This window comes from Sphaerodactylus townsendi, linkage group LG04 (assembly GCF_021028975.2).
Source record: "Sphaerodactylus townsendi isolate TG3544 linkage group LG04, MPM_Stown_v2.3, whole genome shotgun sequence".
NCBI classification, from domain to species: domain Eukaryota; kingdom Metazoa; phylum Chordata; class Lepidosauria; order Squamata; family Sphaerodactylidae; genus Sphaerodactylus; species Sphaerodactylus townsendi.
Window position 1 is genome coordinate 58,905,224 of NC_059428.1, and position 16,723 is coordinate 58,921,946.

General features: G+C 39.1%; 1 long non-coding RNA gene across 1 annotated transcript in view; it reads left to right on the top strand.

Annotated features, from left to right (window-relative positions):
* The first annotated feature begins 1,391 nt into the window (after positions 1-1,391).
* The window catches only part of LOC125432102, a 296,614-nt gene continuing 281,282 nt past the window's right edge, over positions 1,392-16,723 (top strand). Inside the window, exon 1 of the long non-coding RNA XR_007244399.1 lies at positions 1,392-1,499. This is a non-coding gene — a long non-coding RNA (uncharacterized LOC125432102). The remainder of the gene's footprint in view (positions 1,500-16,723) is intronic.

Here is a 16,723-nt window from a genome sequence, read left to right on the forward strand (position 1 = left end):
CTCGTTCCCACTTCTTAAAAATATTTTTCCCACTCATGCTACCTAGTATAAGAGTGACTGTTGCTCATAATTTACATGTCCTAATTTCACTGGCATTTTAGAGGGCTTTTGGAAGTCTAAAAATAAGCATTAAAAGAGCTAGGTAAATGATTAAGAGCTATTACATTTATAAAAGATATTAATTTAAGGTAAAATTTAAGGTAATTTTAAATTCAAAAATATTTTTATTGCAGTTATCTACCCTTAGCTTAATGGATCTGTGCATTTTAATAACCGAGGAGCTCTGTGCCAATGTTCTATCGCACTGTAATACATTGAAATATTGATCTGTTCAGAAATGGGCACTTAGGCAACTGAAAGTGAAGCTTCATATATCTTATGAAGTATTGACTTTTTAAAGTCACTATGCATGTGTTTCTTAAGAACGTGTGAAATTTTATCAAGTGTGCTATGGAAACGTTTATTTTCATGCAATGTGAATTATTTGTCAGTTTATAAACAATTTGGTTTCTTTTAAAAAGTCCTACCAACTTGGTATTTTGATATGTTCATGGAGCATTATTTGCCCCATTGCAGGACTGCATCTGCAATGAATGCCAGAATACCCTGTTTCCCCAAAAATAAGACCTACCCTGAAAATAAGCCCTAGCATGATTTTTCAGGATTTTTGGAGAATGCTTGACATATAAGCCTTAGTCCAAAAATAAACCTTAATTACAGATTCCCCGGCGCAGCTGATCTGGTTACGTTGGGGGGGGGGGGGGGCAAAATCATGGAAAAAAATGAGATCCCCTGAAAATAAGCCCTAACACATTTTTGGGAGCAAAATTTAATATAAGACCCTGTCTTATTTTCAGGAAAACAGGTTGTACAGCTACCTGATTAGGCAAATAATGTCCAAGTAGCTCTTGAACTGAGTTGCCACAGGGAACTTGAATATAGTGTCTTGCTTCAAGTTGTTGCTGGGTCTATATAACATGTGGTTTGAGCCTAACCCAACAGTTTTAGTCCTAAATTCTCCATCTGAACTGAACTGGTTTATTGGCTTCACTAGATCTTTCCTGTGTGCATTAAAAGGCAAAACTGCATTGTCTGACTCATTATGCCTGAGTCCTAAGCAAAATGCTGGACCTTTTAGTTTGAATGAGTTTTAACTTCATTATTGAAGTCTAGAATAATTAGTTGAAAACTGGAATTCAATTTAATCTAAGGGATGGCTATTATAATGCTTTACCTCACCTATAGCTTTCCAAGGCTTTTAGCCTCTTGACAAGCAATCTGTCAAAGGAGGAATGTTGAGTGCATTCATTTTTGACTTCCATTCTTCTCCTACAGCAGCTCAAGTGACTCCAGTCGAACTCTGGCATTTATCACAGACAAAATTAGGTCAGCAGAGAACATAGAGGTGCAGAACTGCAAGGGGGATGAATTTTATCGTATAAAGGGGAATAGAGAGAGGGACCCTCTGTTTGTTGTTTAGTTCAGCCTTTGCATACAAGGTAAGACTTTTATGAGAGAATTTCTGAGTGGATTTACAGTTTGTGGTCTGTCTAGGTCATTTAAAGGGAAACGCATTAAGTATGCTTTGTGGCCAGCTTTCTACTCTGGGGGGCATAAAATACAACTTTCCCCCCTCCAAATGTAGTATACAGATTTAATTTTCAGAATTATTTTTGGCTTGTTCAGACATAGAATTGAATTTGCTTAGTGCTAAATGAAAATTGGGAAAGTTGTCTGTGCACTACAAAATTGAATAAGATTGAGTTTAGCTTTGTTTTTTAACCACGTGTATGATTATATCTGGTATGTGTTCAGCATTTTAGCTTTAGTCAAGTACTTCCTGATTTCTGTTTGCTCTATCTGTATGACATTCATGTGGCTTGCGTTCTATGGGACATATTTTCCACAGTCCAGTGCCTTGAAATTGGCATTGGCTGGAAAGAAAAAAGATCAGTATATGTTCACAGCATGGGAAATTTTATTATCTGAACTAATGTTTACAAATTCTTAAGTAGTTTTAAATAACATGGGCTAAAGGTGCAAATCAGTTATGGTTAGTTAACATATTTATTGCATCATGAAATTTAGAGCTTTTTTACTGCTTGGAACAGCAGTTAAATGGATGAGCTATCTAAAACGTTAATAAATAAATGTAAAAAGCAACAGTTTTTTATATACATAAAAGTTTTGACCCTGATGGAGATGGTGCGTGGTGTTTTCTAACTATCATCATAACTTGCATTAAGAATATGGTCTAAGAATATGCAAATGACATGGCATCATGTTCAAGGATGGAGACAGGGTGGGGATGGTAACTTGGACAAATGAGCACAATTTTCAGAGTTATTTTAAGTAATGCATTATTGTGAAATCATTTCAAAATCTGATTTTTGTGTAATAGGGTGAGAAAAATGTGTAATTTTGTTTTTGTTGTACAGGAAAAGTTGCAATTACAAATGCTTACAGTTTTTGTGAAAGCCATGTGTATACTTGTGTGACATGTCTGTGGGCCTTCATCCACAACCATGTTTCATATGCTTATGTGACAGTTCATCTGTGCAGCTGTTGTGTGATGCAACAACTTAGCTTATCAAGACAATAGAAGGCAGGCACTTGAAAAGATCCTGGCAGGCAACATATCAATATAAAGAAAAGTGGTAGGGAGAAATCAAGGAAAAGTGAGATTGCCAAAGAAGCCTTCTATGACTCCTAGATTTCTTAAAAGAAGACCATGGTCAAATTTCTCTACAATCTTACAGGTAAAATTAATATTATAATTCTGAATATTCAACTAAGACAACTTCTGTGAGTGCTGGTAGTTTTGCAGTGTGCATACTCCTTAGCCTTCAGATTTCTCTCTTCTATATACCGGTATGTACTTTTTATTATTTGATTTTACATAACTAGAAGGAATGTTCACTGATCAGCAGTGGTATGCTGAGATCTTGATCCTGAATAGGATTTTACTGATAAATCTTTCCAAAAGTGTCATTTACTCACATGTCATTCCTGGTTTGTTTGCTTGGGAATTATTTGATTTGATCCAAGCTGTACTTCATGTTTACTAGCTGTACTTCATGTTTACCAGCTGTTTTGCGCTTGCTGGATGCTGAATGAATATTTATATGTACACCTATTGGTATACAGGCATGTATCTCCTCAGAGTTCTGTTTAAAGTTTTTAAAAGTGTATGTGTATGGGGTGGAGGAAAAAGTCCCCCAGTTTGAATCCCTACACACCTGGGAAGCATGATGCTCCCAATGCACATGTATCCAACATCTTTGTGGTAGCCACAGGACATCACATTGTGTCTCAGTTAAAAAAAAACCTTTCATGTTATTTGAAACAGTTTGACAGGACTTGCTATGAATGGGCTGCCTGTTTCAGGGGCAAGAATGTTACCACATCCACAGATCTGACTTGTAGATACTGCCACTATTCTAGAGATGAACATGGGGGGGGGGGGTGTTTCAGCACTTGAAAAGTTATGGGGGAAGGCAAGAAGTCCTGGTCTTGCTGTGCTGTGGGCCTCACAGATTTGGATGGGGCCCTCACAATATTTTTATACAGCCTGAGTTCTGCTCCGAAATGGTGATGGAATCCAAAGGTTGGACTTTTCGGCACATAACATCTAGTCTGGGCCTCACTGAAGATCTAAAAGCAGATTTGTCAGAGATACTCTTGCGTTGATTTTCTTAGATTGAACAGAGGTTGTGACTAGATGACTTCTGAAATTCTTTGCAACTCTTCAGTCTGTAAGCCTTATGAATTGATTTCTCTCCAAGAAGTGATGTTTATTTAACTACATACCTCCGTTAGATACCTCATAAACAGATGTGTTTGAAGCAGACTTGACAAACAGGTGTTTACAAACATACAGGCACACTTTTGGGAGAGGTTGGTTTGGCTGCATCTCTGTTTCAAGTATTGATTCATTTTCAGCTGCTCACTGTGTAATGGTTGTATACTCTCACTTGATTTTTAATGCTGCACTTAATAATGTATAGTATTTTTTTATTTTTTTTAGTTCAAAAGCTGCCTTGGACTGGTTCCCTGGAGGGTTAGGGTTAGCAGTTCCACAATGCTGATCAGATCAACCATGGATCGCTCTATCTATCCCATGCAACAGTGCAGCTATTAGATGCTGTTTGTTGTTTATAGGGAGTTCAAATTCCTGTGCTCTCACAAAGCTTACTGGTGACCTTGAGCCAGACAGTCTTTTATCATTATCTGTTTCAGTAAGTGGTGGTAGTGTGATATAAATGTAAAAAGGAGACCCATATAATCCCTGGCTCCTTGGAGAAAAAAAATGCACTAAATCAGGGGTCTGCAACCTGTGGCTCTCCAGATGTTCATGGACTACAATTCCCATCAGCCCCTGCCACCATGGCCAATTGACCATGGTGGCAGGGGCTGATGGGAATTGTAGTCCATGAACATCTGGAGAGCCACAGGTTGCAGACCCCTGCACTAGAGGCATGAACCAGAAGAGTCTTCTCTCTGTGATACACCCCTGAAGATGCCAGCCACTGATGCAGGCGAAATGTTAGGAACAAGATCTACCAGACCATGGCCACATAGCCCAGAAAACCCACAACAACCAGAAGGAGTTTCCTTCTGTAGAAAACTCCAGAGATGAGAAGCACAGAGCAGAGCTGAAAAGAGATTCTGGATTAGGCTACATCTTAAGGTAGCACAATATGATAATAAGTATTTCTCATTTATATTCACTGGGCTTGAAGTCACTACAAGTTAGCACAAAACATGAACTAGCAGGAGGTGATATTCTTAATTCTGTCTTCACAGGGAAATAATTTCTACACATAAAAAACTAAAACATGAGGGAGCCTACATAAAAAAACCTGTCATACATATTAGGTAAAAGTTTACACTAGAACTTTCCCTGTCTTTTAGTTGTCAATTCCCCACCGTCAATTAATTGCATGATACTCATTCAAAATATCAAGGATTCAGGAAGAACTCCCCACTGTTTGATCGACAAACAAGGATTCATCCTGGTTCTGGTGCTTATTCTCTGCCTTATCCCATGTCTTAGCCGAACCTGCTTGAAAGTACTATTTTTTCAAAAAAGTCTTTGATCCAGTTTGGAGAGGAGGATTGGGGGTCTAATCCTGGTTCAAATTTCCCGCCGTGGAGCATGACGCAAATGCCTTATAACCAATCAGTGCACGCGGTGTTGTTCTCGTGAGAGTATGAGAGAACGATAACCACCCAGAAACTTGGGCGGGAGAGTGCTGACGTGATGATGACATAACGTGAGCATGTTTTTGCAGGAGAAAAAAAAGTTCCAGCCCCAACACAGCATGACAGCCAATCAGGAGAGACCTACCTAGCCAATCATGTGGTTGTGGGGATTGTTACATTTCTTGAATCCGAGATAGGCCTAGATGTCTTCACTGGAAACATGTTGCTGTGGAGAGGTTGAAACCTTGATGAAAAAGTGCAGTTTATTTTCAAACTTGGTTTGATCTAGATTGAATTTCCCGGTGGGGATTCGGCCTATATCGGTGGGAGGGGTCTGATAAAGAAGCATTTAAGCGTGTTCCCTGCCCTCAGCCCCACAAGTTGAAATATGATAGTCCTGATGCAGTTTTATTCAACTCATAACCTATTTTTGGGATTTTTGCCTGTTGGAAGAATTGATGGGAATCCAAGCTATTCACAGCATAAAGTGTAGTTGCAGCTGAGGATTTTGCATTTTCCAAGTTGAATGGCACCTAAGTACACACAGTTTGGTTCACTTCCTGCCATCTATTTTCTCAGGTATTTGCTATATACAGATCCAATCTTTTTTAAAAAGCTGTTTGAAAAGGTCACAAATTTTAGACATTTATATAGAAGCTAAGATCATGGAATGTCCCCTTCAAAACCTCAAGGGCTCATCATAGTTTGAGTTACAGCTCTTCAGAATACCTGTTAAACGGAACAAACTTTCTGCTGCTAGACTTCTTTGTTTGCAATGTTGTTATTAGGAAGACAAAGTGGCAAGCTGCAGCTGGGTCAGAAGCAATAACCAAGGTCTGTTCTTCTGAAGTAAATTTTGAGAGATCTTTCAATGAAAAGAAGTCTAGAATGTTTAGTGTGGTAAATTCAGCTGGTTCTCAGATTACACTGCAGGGCTAGTAAAACAGAACTGTAATGAGAACTTTACAGATTCAAGGTTACCTGCAGGAAAAGCTGGTGACTCCTGTTAATCTAGGTATATTCTTTATTTATTTATTTTTATTTTTATTTTTAAAGTATGTACTTTAGATTGGAGTATGTCAGCTTTTCTCCTGGTAGAGGGATGATCATGCTTAAAGACTCTGACTCTCAACAGCATGTTTGATACTGCAAGGGTTAATCAGTTTAAGACCTAAGAACAACTCAATAGTTTAAAGTGCTGTGAGGTCTTATGTCTGTATTTCAAGACATATTTCTCCAGTTTATTTATAAATGTGTGTTAGTAATATTAACTTTAATAGGTTTGAATATGTGCTGCCGGAAATTCCCTTCTAAAGGTGGAACCCAAACAATTCCTGTTCTAGTAAATACTTTGAGAACTGAATTATTTTTGACATGAGGAAGTGGGTGGACACCTTCTGATGGAAGTTATTTTAATGTCTTGAGGTCTGACATCATTTTCTTGAACAGCATGATAGAAATTCAGCAGTTCTTGCTGGGTGATCAGTTGATCATCTTTTCAAACAGAATTCTATCAAGGTGGGACTGCTGTGCACAGCATTTCAACTTTCTGCCAATTATTGCACAACCTCCCAGTCTTGGGAAAGACTTTCTGGTTCTGTACAAATATGGATTCTGTTTGTGGGAATTATTCTGTTCTTTGACGGTGCATCTGTCACTTTCTCAGGAGGAGCAATGATTTGCTTTCACATGCTATATAACAGGAGGGGGAGAGGACAGAGGGAGATGCCTGCCCTCAGGCTACATTGCTCATCTCAACCTTCTCCCCCCACCCCCCATCTTGGAGATAAGAACATAAAAAGAACCTTGCTGGATCATACCAATGGCTCGTCGAAGCTGATTCTGCGCAAACAAAACATCTTGAGGATGGAAATAAAGAGTTCTGGGGAAGAACTCCACACATTTTGAAAACATTTTGAAAGTATTTTATTTATGCTCAAAATGGGGAGGGGAGTTGAAAATGCTAAACTAGCAATCTTTTTTTCCTGAGACATTTTGAAAATGTTTTCTGCTTATTGTGCAGAAAGCAAGAAACATTTTATTGTTCCTGCCCAACTTTTAAGCTTCCACCTTTTTTCTCTGCAGCTCGTTCCCACCATTTTCTGCTGCTTTAGGGATCCTCCATGCTGTCCATCATTTGCTGTTTCCCACAGATATTTCCTCAGCTGACATCACAGCCACCAGCAATTTCAGTGTTTAAAGTACATGAATAAAGTTAGTTTTGCCTGCCAATCATGTGCATGTGCCGTTTCCCTCTTTTTTTTCTGTTTTCAAAGAGGTGTCTTTGAAGCTATGGAGACTCCATATGAGAATTGACAGCTGGTTCTCATATTGAGTCTCCATAGCTTTGATGACACCTCATTGAGAACAAAAAGAAATGTGGGGGGCAACATGTGCACATAATTGGTAGGCAAAACTAACTTTATTCATGTACTTTAAACACTGAAATGGTAGGTGGCTGTGATGCAAGCAGAGGAAATGTCCATGGGAAACACATTTCTGTAAATAGAAGGTAGCACAGAGCAGTGGGAAATGAACCATTTTAAATTGAAACATTTAATGTTCTGTGCTATGTGAACAAAAAAAGCCAAAATGTTTTTTTTATGTCTGCAAGATGTTTTATTTGTGCTGTGCAGAAAAAGTTCTAGTATAGCATCCTGAATCACAAAATTGCCAACCAGTCGCCATGTAGGAACCACAGTGGGACAGGGGCCACCAATTTTCCCCTGAAGTTGCCTTCTATCACTGGCATTAAGATCTTTACTGTCTATGACAGTGATGGCGAACCTTTTCGAGACCGAGTGCCCAAATTGCAACCCAAAACCCACTTATTTATCGCGAAGTGCCAACACGGCAATTTAACCTGAATACTGAGGTTTTAGTTTAGAAAAAACGGTTGGCTCAGAGGCACGCATTACTCAGGAGTAAGCTTGGTGAAGCAACCGTGCAATGCTTCAAATGGGTGAATCATGACCCTAGGAGGGTTTACTCAGAAGCAAGCCCCATTGCCAGCAACTGAGCTTACTCCCAGGTAAAGGATCATGCCCAGGCCAGCCTAGATGTGTGTGTGTGTGGGGTGTGTGTGTGATTTTCTGCCCCCCCACATGATGAACTCTTTGCACGCGTGCCCACAGAAAAGGCTCTGAGTGCCACCTCTGGCACCTGTGCCATAGGTTCGCCACCGCTGGTCTATGACTATCAGGAACCTCTTTAATCACCATGTCTAGTAATTGATGGACCTAGCTTCATTAAATCTATTCAATATCCTTTTAAACCATGCTTATGGTCATCACTATACCTCCTTGCAGTCAATTCTACAATTTTATTACTTACTGAATAAATATTTCCTTTTGTCTGTCCAGAATCTATTGATTATCAACTTTATTGGGTATCCCTAACTCTCTTATGTTCCACCTTAGTCATCTTTTATTCTAAACTGAAAATGCCATTACTGCAATAAAAAAGATAGGCATGTACGCATTCCCCTTGTGATGAGGTCTGCTTGTTGAATAATCAAGGAATGATCAGAAAAACAGGAGAGAGATCAGTGTTAAGGAAGAATCAGCACATATATGCAAGAACTACTGATTCAGGTTTTGATATCCTATCCTAAAGCATTCTTGACATTATTTCCTGATTATTTGAATATTCAAAAGAAATTTAGAAAAAAATTATTATGACTATACAAAAGAAATTCAGTTTTCATTCAGATCTTAATTTATTTTTCAGAATATGCAAAAACAACATGTCCAGGTGAGCTTTTTAAAGGGTTTAAAACTATATTATAATAGAATACCTCAAGAGGATATTTTTAAAGTGAAATAAGACTATTTATTCTGTGTATCACATTGATTTTACTCATTATCTTCTGCATATGTAACCTACTTTATGTCATGCCTTAGACAAGTTTTTGTTTGCATTGCTTTCTAATTCTATAATCCCATTACTACTGCATTTTTCTTGGACATCTTACACTGAAGCCCGTTTTGCACGGGCCAAAAGTCTGGTGTGGGGTTGGTAAAAATGCTGTTGTGGAGGGGGGCAAAGCTGCAGCAGTGTTCTTCCCCCACAACGGCGTTTTTGTGACTTGCTTGTTGTGAGTCTTTTGGAAAGTGGTGTCTTCCCACTGGCACCATGTGAAGGGCTCCGCCGTAAGGGTGCCATTTTTAGGCACTGCCTGTTTGTTCTTTTCCCTACCATTTCTTCCCTTCTGCTCTGGAGGGTGGGAAGGACATGCCCATGCTGCCCTCCGACCCCTGGGGGTCAGAAGTAGTGTGGGTGTGTCCCTCCAGAGCTTCAGAGGGAAGAAAAGGTAGGGAAAAAACAGACCAGAGGCAGTTCCATGCAGAGCTGCCTCTGCAGCCCGCAGTGGCTTCAGGGCCGCCCACATGGACCCATGCAAATGGTCCCGTGGTTCCACCAGCATGAATTTTGCTGGTGGCCAGCCATTTCTTCCGCCAGTGTGGAATAGGCCTGACTGAGAAAGGAAAGCTGTAAACAAGGTAAATACATAAATGCATTTTACAGTTATGTTAGAATTAAAGTTGTAATATTAGTAATTAAATCCTATTACATCTCCTGCAACAGACCCTGCACACCTTCCAATATCACCCAGGCATGGAAACCACTCACTGACCTGTCCTGTCAGATTTTTCCCACCTTTTTCACTTCAGGGAGCTGCTTCTAATATGGTATGATTTGGTGATAAGAAGAACTTTCCCTCAGCCATTATACTTCCAGAAGGTAAAGGATTCCCATTATTTAAACCCCTTCATAAGACACAAATAATAATTCTGAGGCAGATGTAAAACTTAAACAGAATAAAGATTTATTAACAAAGAACAGATGGAAATGGGAGATGAATAACTTGCATGGAGAAATGGAGGCAAAATAATATATTTACAAAAGAAGAGCTTAGGCAGGTAAGCAGTATTTGTTTTCAGGCACAGGCTTACTAAGTTTGATCAGTTTCAGGAAACTTAGATGTTCCCTAAGATGGTATAGTTCCTTATACTTCAGAAGGTACTCTGGCTAATTTACACTGCCTTGGTACATTAACTTCAGTACCTTCACACAGCCCTCACAGATAGAGGACTGAGTGAAGGTACCAAAATAAACATAACACACTCCTTAGAGGAAAATAAAGTAAAACTCCTTGTAACAGACTAACTGGTCTTTAGGATTCTTCTTCGCTCTTCATAGAAGATGAAGACTCTTACTGGTTAAATATATGCCCTTCAGTCTGGGTCTTCAGTGACCTAATCGCCAGTACACTCCAGTCTATGTAATATTTGCTTAAACCACAGCATACAGGGCTGTCACGCAGGAAGGGAAGCCAGAATCACTCACTGACTGCCACTACTTTCCTCAGAGATATTATGTTTAGTCACAGCAAAAGCAGATTGGTCTTTCCTTCAGGAACTCCAAAAGCCTTTCAGATTGTTCTCCACAGGGAGCTGACATCCTCCCTCTCAGTGTCATCATATCTTTTACCCAATCAGAGTGCAGGGTTGCCTCAGCCAATCTGGTTGCGTTGTTTCCCTCTTCCTACGCCTCTATGCCTGACCAGCACTTTTAAATTGCACATTTCTCTGCAGTCCTTCACATCTACCCTTACTGTTGAGAGTATTTTGAGATTTCAAGTAGTTTTAAAATAATTTAAAACAAATAATTTAAACTTTTAAAAAGATTTAAACTATATTATAGTTAAATAATTAAATATATATTGATTAAACAAGGAACATATAATATACAGTGAGAGAAAAATAATTGTTCAAATTTTTATTCCTCTAACCTGTGGCAGCTCAAATGAAATCTTGAACTGGCTTCTGGCCATAAAATAATACTAAGACAGATTATTAAAGTCATATGCAGAGGACATTTTATAATCAGTGTGTACACTGGGCAAGACTCTCTACTCTGACCTTAGTTTGGATATTTGCCCAAACCTCTGCATATCTACATGCAAATGCTCTCATTTTCTCTGTATGCACTTTACTGTTTATATATTTATGTACTGTATATGCTGATGTTCAAATCATGATAATTGAGAGTAGGAGTGATCTCATTCCCTTCTCCATCAATATGGTGATTCTACACAGATTCGTTGCATGTCTAGGGTTATTTCCTTGACAGGAGTGTATATCTGAGTTAGAAAATATCTCATGCGACCATTTCATGGAAAGATTTTGCATATTTTTATGGCACTACGCAAAAATATCAGAAAGTCATGTTCAGTACCAACATATATGTGGCAAAACAATGACAGTGTACACATGGTGAATGCTTTTTCCCCCTACATTGTTTTATGTGTGAAGCTGCCTAAACTTGCGGTGTGCTTATCAGTGACATGCCATTATGGCTCATCAGATTCCCTGTCTTCTGTTATTTAGTGGCACCCTCCTCCCCTTCAGACTTTATCAGCCAGGATTGAACAACTTCAGTCTGTGGCCTCTTCCTGAACTCTGTATATTTGTGACTTTTCTTTGAACTCCCTGCTTTCAGTTGCTCTGACCTTGTTGCTCGTTTATAACTCATGTGCCATTTATCACTCCCAGACTTACAAATATTTTTGGGGAAAAAGACCTGAGTGTAATCATTCATACTATAGCCTCTTTGTATTTGAGCTTCATGGCTTCCATATCATGTAACCGATAGGGAGAGATTAGTTAGAAAGCTGTAATTCTTTTGAGGGATTGTGATGATACTGTACCATAAACTGTGAAATGATGCTCGAGAGGTTTGAGATCATCAAAGCTGAGAGATTATATTACAGCATCTCCAATCTGTCTCTGTCAATATCCATTTTATAATAGTTTTCTGCAACCTAGGTGTGAAATATTGGTTATTCTATAGGCAATGAAACCCCCAGTTGTATCAGACCTCTATTGCCATGCTTGTCACCCAGGGATGACAGAAACCAGATGTGACACAAATAGGGATGAATGTGTGTTCACTAACTTTGTATGGAAACCATCCATTCCTTCAACTACATTCAGTCACATTATCATAGGCAAGTTACTATTAAACTATATAAGCAAATTAGCAATCAACGTGAGGGGAGTTTGGTGAAAATTACATTCCAGTATCTGTGAGATACAAGTCTAAGAAATTAATAACTTATAGCATACTGTCTTTCAATATGTGGAGACTGGGCACACAGAACTTTTATGTTTTTCCCAGATAAAGTTTTTCTAGAAGCACTCTTCATTTTTATGCTCCAAAGAAGAACAGTTTACCTTTGGTTCAAAATATGTTTGTCTGCCACTTCTCTTTTCAAATTTCTTTTTAAAAGCAGCCATGGGAAACAGAATTAGATCAGGACATCATGTGACAGGGAGGTTTCCTTTAAAAATATTTTCTTTTGTGCCATATTCCTGAAGTAAATTTACATCCTGAAATCGCTGTTTTCTCTGCTAGTGAAAATTATGGGTGCTCATAAGGATTCCCAGCAGGGAAAATTGCAGTTTGGGCAAGAGATTATTTATATTGGCAAAATGCCATGAGAAAAGAATTAATCCTGTCCCCCAAAGTATGATATTGATCCAGTTTCCCCCACCCCAGAGTGGTGGCTTCAAAAATAAATTTAAAAGATGCAAGATCTACTCAGGGATTTCCAATACTTTGTGCAGTTTGGCTCTCAATCTGATCCCAGAACAAAGTGTTACAATAATCCTTGCAACTGCAGGATACTGTAATTGATGTTGCTCCAGAATGCAACCCTTCCTGTCTGTCAGGGATGGTGCTAGCTTTTTGGACAACAGGAATGCTTCTAGGATTTCACTGCACTTTTCAGCTGTGTTGCAAACTGCATCAGGAAACTTTAACAATGGCATCCTAATGGAAGAAGGAGAGAGGAAGTCCATTGCAAAGGCCAAGCCTACTCTGACTGGAATAGGATAATGTATTTATTAACATGATGAACTAGTATGTTTAAATGCCTTTCATGGCACATATGCTGTACTGTCACTTACAAAGTATAATAAAATACAGATTGGTGGCTTATTGTATACACAATTATGTGCAATATGACCAAAACATACTAGCTAAGCTAGTTATTGTTTTGATGTAGGCTCAATTTTTAATATTTCTCTATGTTGAAATACTGGTAATATGAAAAGATACGTGAAAACTATAGTAATATCCCAAGAGATTGACGGTATTGTCCTGTTGGCACTGTCAAGACTACCCATATTCTAAGTTTTCTTGGAATTGCCTTGTCTGAAGGAAAGAACAACTTTCAGTTATGTGCCAAAGGGAGAAATAGAAGAATGTATGTAACAAAAGTTAAGAGGGAAATAAAAATACTGGTCTTGTGGGATATGGAGTACATAAGGAAACACAGGTTGCCTTTAATGAATGGGCCTTTAGTGATCTGCACAATGGACCAAAACAGAATGCTCAGGCTTTTTTCTTTATCTGTTAAATGTTATGCTATGTTTCCATTAATAATTATCAAAGTAGCTTTTAAGAAAAGGTACAATATCAATGGCAACCAAATTTGAAAAACTTCCAGAGTGAATTGGCAAAGTGTTTTTCAAAGTAGCATGAAAGGCATATAATGAGTATGTGAAACATCCTTGGCAGGAGAAGGAAAGACATTCTAAATCTAAGGATAACAGCCAAAAAGATTCTTCTACAAGGTCGCAACAAAATATACCTCTGAAAATGTGGGAACAAGCACCACACCCCAGATGATCATAGAAATCATTGAGATTTGAAAGACAGAGCCCTAGGAGGGGAGGTTTTAAGAACTGGAGGGACCTCAGAAGGGTATAATGCCATAGACTCCACCCTCCAAAGCAACCATTCCTCCAGAGGAGGGCTGGTAATCACTCAGAATTACAATTCATCTCCATATGACACAGATCAGTTCTCCTGGAGAAAATGGCTGCTTTGGAGGGTGGACTGTATGCCACTGGACCCTGCTATGGTTGCTTTCCTCCCCAAATCTCACCCACCTGCAGCTCCATGACAAATCTCCAGAAACCTGGAATTGGCAATCCTAAAGGGAACAGTTTTCTGTAGCTGGCAGATCTATTGTGATTCCAGAAGAGCTGCTGCTGCCACTGATGCTGTGTGTGTGTGGGAAGGGGGGGGGGACAGGTGGGCAGTTGGGAAGTTATGTGGGTGATAAGAGACAAGAAAGGAAAAAAGAGTGGTGAACTAGGGGTGCAGAGAAAGAAAGTGACAGGCATGGAGAAGAGAGTTAGAAAAAGGGTGACAAGAGAGAGAAAGAGTGAGAATCTGAAAGAGTAGGGGAGAGGGGAGGAAGCAATGGTGAAGAGAATGGGATAGGTACTCCCACAAGTTTCTTGTGGATCTCTATTAATATATATCTAATTCTCAACATGGAACCATGAAGAAACTAGACATATCTTTCTGCAGACCTGAAAAATGCCACAGATTTGCAAAAACAAACAAATGAACATTGAAAACAGCAAAAAATACATTGGGGCTAGCCTCCCTCCTCCAAAAATAGGACCTGGACCTGTAGCTTTAAAAGACAAATTCCCTCACACAACAGTATTGCCAGTGTTCAAGCCTTGGTCTCTGTTAGTAAAAGGCAGAGGGATGGAGCAAGAGACCTTTCCAGAGCTGTTTTGCCTTTTGAGGGAGGGAGGATTCACTGGGACCTGTACCAGCAATAACAACTAGGCAACATGCTACGATATGTCTTTCATTACTCACTCAAGCCCAGCTACTTGCTACTGTTCAACTGCAGCCTCTGTATCAAAACCAGCCTTGGTGTAGTGGCTAGAGTTTTACACAAGGATCTGGGAGACCTAGGTTCAGATAACTACTTTGTTAGGCCAGTTACATGCTGTCAGTCTGATCTACCCCACAGGGTTGTTGTGAAAATAAAAGATTATGTAAGTTGCTTTGGTTTCCAGTTGTGTAGAAAGAAGGTGAATAAATGAAAGTAAATAAATGATGAATATACTTTTGGATGGAGGACAGAGAAAAGGTAGATTGGTTGGAGGGTGGTTGAGAAGGAGAGAAAAAAGCAGGGAAAGGTGAGAATTTGGGGAAATTTGTGAAAAAGGAAATAAGGTGGAGAGGGGATAGGGACAAAGTAAAGTGTTCCCTGAAGACAGGGCTGCAGATAAAATGAAGGTAGAAATAAGAACATAACATAAGAAATCATTTCTCTGTGATAATAAGATGACTCCATATCCAAAAGCTGGACCAGGGCAACTTGTATAATACTCTTCCAACTTAACCTAAATGACTGCATACCAATTCTTTATACCTTGACTATTTGCAGAAATCCTATAAGATAGCAGCAACTGATTATGTGCATACAAATGTAAAGTGAGTATGAAGAGGACAAGGACTGTCCCATATTTCCCTGTGCACCAACTAGTATGGGCATAAAGCAACCATCTGTTGGCTGTCCCACTGGTTAAGTTGGCCTATCTGGCATCAAATAAAGCCCAAATCTTTTCCATTGTGACCCTAGCTCTGCAGAATCGACTCTCTCAGGAGATGAAACAGGCCCTCTCCTTCTTCAGAAGGTGCTGCAAGGCCTGCTTGTTTGCAAGGGTTTTTGAGGGGATTTGAATGTTAACCTTCTTTTAAGGAGAAGGGAAAGGGATTTGGAACTTGCTATTTTGTCTTTGGTTTTAATTGAAAGCCATTTTGAACCTCCCCCCCCCCCCCAAGGCAACATACAAACAAATAAGTTAAGATACCTCTTTCAAGATACAAACAAATAAGTTCAACTACCTCCCTACAATTATATAAAATACATTTTTTGTTGTTACTTTAGAACTGGAGGGTACTCCGATTGCTCCTTTTTAACAGGGGAAATTATGTAGTATAAACAGTGGTAAATTGTTTGGCCAGTTTAAGTAAAAACTCAGTTTCAGCTTTATTTGACTTATGTAATGTGTTTATTTAAATATAGTATCATGTAATGTTCATCTTTTTACAAACTGGAATGTGGATACTAATTTTTGAGAGAAAAATGCTTTTACTTGGTAGAAATACATTCAGTTTCCAAGTGAATGTTGTTTTAGACCATTTATATGCTTTCTTTCTGCAAGTCAACATATTGGTCAGCAGAGGGCATAGTGATATCAGAGCATGAACAGAATTATGAAAACTATATGGGAAACCTGCAACATTTTCCACTAGAATAGCATGAAAAACATCTGAGTCTTTTCTTGAAAATACAGCCAAACCATTGTATAATTCTTGTCCCTGTCAGGTTTTATCAGTTGCTTTGTAAAGTCTGATGACAGAGCTGTCAGGTTTCTTACTTGAGAATATGTGATGTCTGTGGAGTAAAAGAAAGGGTGACCCTGAAAAATATAGTGATGTCATGAATCAGTGAGTGTCTTAAGAACATAAGAACATAAGAACAAGCCAGCTGGATCAGACCAAAGTCCATCTAGTCCAGCTCTCTGCTACTCGCAGTGGCCCACCAGGTGCCTTTGGGAGCTCACATGTAGGATGTGAATGCAATGGCCTTCTGCGGCTGTTGCTCCCGATCACCTGGTCTGTTAAGGCATTT